Raw genomic sequence first — 2,977 nt, forward strand, 5'->3', positions numbered from 1 at the left:
GTTACTGACATTAAACATTGACAGATTTGGGACAAATCTCACTGAATCTATTGTGAACTATTGTGTAAGGAATAAGGCTAAAGTCAAGTGTTTAGACCAGGGATCTCCAACAGTAGCTCGACAAGTAATTCTTTAAGTACATGCAATTGCCAAGTGTTCCACCGCAAACTGCCATAAACAAATATCAGACACCGCAAGCTCCCAGCTACTATCTAATCAACGCAACATTGACATTATCCCACATTTCCAGCAATATTGCCCATCTGTCTGTGTGGTGCGTGCGTTTGTCTCACACGGTGTGCAGCCAGCCAGTTGATGTACTAATCGTCTTGTGGGTTGACATAAATACTTTCCCCTTTAAACCTTCTCAATTAAATGATATCTGCAAAATAGGCAAACTTGGCAGAAGTAAATCATGAGCAAGTATATAATTTGTATCTATTATTTGTTATTTGGAAACTTTGCCATGAAATGAGCAGCAGCAGTATGCCTACAGAACCATCGCTAGACCGGCACATTAGATGGCACATTCCTCACTCTTTAGATGTGCAATTAAAGGGCCAGATTCGCAATTAAAGGGGAATTACACAAAACATTTTTAAATGTGTTAGTTTTCTTCCAGACCTAAAAGAAAAGGGTCTCCTGATGTGATTTAAGCATTGACATGGACTTAGAACATTCAATTTTGATGTTTCTCTATAAACAATTACATTTTTTTGAGTGAAAAACAAAAAAAATCTTAAACCAACTAAAATAAAACCAAGAAAACATAATTTTGGGGAAAAAAACAACACTGATATTATAGGGCCCCCTTAGAGTTGTTTACTAACAATTATTTTACCAAGGATTTTGACAGAAAACAGTGCACTACTTTCTCTTTGTCACGTCCTGACCAGTATAGGGGTTATTTGTTATTGTAGTTTGGTCAGGACATGGCAGGGGGTGTTTGTTTTATGTGGTTCAGAGTGTGTTTTGTGTATGTGTTTAGGTAGAGGGGTATTTGATTTATTAGTCCGGGGTTTGTTAGTCATTGTTCTATGTTAGTATATTTCTATGTTCTGTCTAGTCTTTTGTATTTCTATGTTTAGTTTATTGGGGTTGGACCTTCAATTGGAGGCAGCTGGTTATTGTTGCCTCTGATTGAGGGTCATATAATTAAGAGTTTGTTTTTCATGGGTTTTTGTGGGAGATTGTTCTTGTTTAGCTGTTTGCCTGACAAGACTGTCCAGTTTGTTTGTATATGTTGTTTGTGTTTTCCTTCTTCACTCAATAAAAAGATGAGTGTACATTTCCCCGCTGCGTTTTGGTCTGCACCCTATGACACTCTTGTTCACTAAGGACCTGGAGGAAGAGTTGTAGGGGAGAGGAGAAGAGAAGAACTAGCCTATTAGAAAGTTAGAAAAAAATGAGTAGCTCACAACATCACGCTCATGCTAGAAAAGTTTGGAGACTGACTAACCCTTTTCTCAATGGCGCTCTGGTATTATATACATATCTTACACGGCAATCTCCTAAACACACTTTTACTACATAAATACCCCTTATCTGATTTGAAAGTTTGAAATACACTGAGAAACGGCAACATAAACATGTAGGATCAATTCTTTCCGAGATTAAGTGAATGTTACAACACACTGACACACACACTGTAAAATATGGGACAAAATATGTCCTCCACATCCTTATGTAAGCTTAATTTGAAGGGCCAGAGGTTGGAGGACAAGGGTTGTAGTGTGGAATAATGAACATTTATTTCCCAGACGACGTACATGCGTGTGTACGCTTGCGTGTGTTGCGTGCATGTGTCGCCAGGCTAACCCACCACTACACTAACAACACAAAACTGGGGAAATCTTTGAGGTTTTCAAACTTTGTTCAGACCCATAGATGGATGAACTAAACATTGGTCGCCCTTCTTAAGAGGACATAGCCAAATGTAGAATTCTGTGTGCCCCATAACTATTCATGACTCGAGCTCCTGCATAAGAAAACAATATCAGTACATTTTTAGCTTAGATGCTGTGATGATAAGAATGGATCTTTGGGGTTTTCAAACTTTGTTCGGACCCATAGATGGATGAACCTCGACCGGTCCCTCCTTAAGAATACATAGCTAATTTTAGAAGCCAGCGGTGCCCAAAAGCTATTTTTAAAACCATGTCTATTTATATGACCAAACCCCCTGCTTAAAGAAACAATATCTGGACATTCTGGGAGGTTAGTGAGTTTAGAAGGATGTAATCTGATTTTGATTGGAATGAATGTTGAATGCCCAACTGATAGGTATGAGAAAATACGAGTATATAAAAGGACTAACAATATTAAATGTTATGTGATCGTAAAAAACGACTAATGTGACCCACGAGTTCAAATTAGAGCCCTGCATGGGCATGAATTTTAAGCCCGAGCCCTACCAATGCCCGAGACCTTCAGGCCCTACCCTACCCAGGCCCGACTGCTTCTGACAAATTGAAGGCTCGGGCCCTGCCCGAAAGCCGGAATATCAGAAATAACTTCCGCCGTTAGTAAAGTCCATTAGCTGCTCATCTCTGTCTCGCTCCTGCATGCGCTCTGCTCATATCGGGTCTGGGTCTGTGAGTATCCATAGCAACAGCTCTGCTTGGGCTGCGCTGCTCAATAACGAGACATGAGAGAGCAGTTAGCTAGCTACTTGTCATCACTTTAAACTCCAACAACTCAAGGAGCATTATTATTTTTTGTGAAAAAAATCTCTCCTGTCTAACCCGATGTAGGCCCCATCGGGCTTGGGTCAGGTAGCAGAGCGCTAGTTCAAATACGAGTGTTAGCCAGCTGAGCTAAAACCTTTTAGCTTGGGGAGCTAAAATGCTTTGGGAGCTAACAAGTCTTCAGGTCTCAGGCAAGGTTACTACTTATCAAGCATGCATGGTTACTTGAGCTGAGAATATCAAATGAGGAGTTTTTGATTCACTGAAATAATCCATCAATGCAATTCATG

This window comes from Salmo salar, chromosome ssa07, assembly GCF_905237065.1.
Source record: "Salmo salar chromosome ssa07, Ssal_v3.1, whole genome shotgun sequence".
NCBI classification, from domain to species: domain Eukaryota; kingdom Metazoa; phylum Chordata; class Actinopteri; order Salmoniformes; family Salmonidae; genus Salmo; species Salmo salar.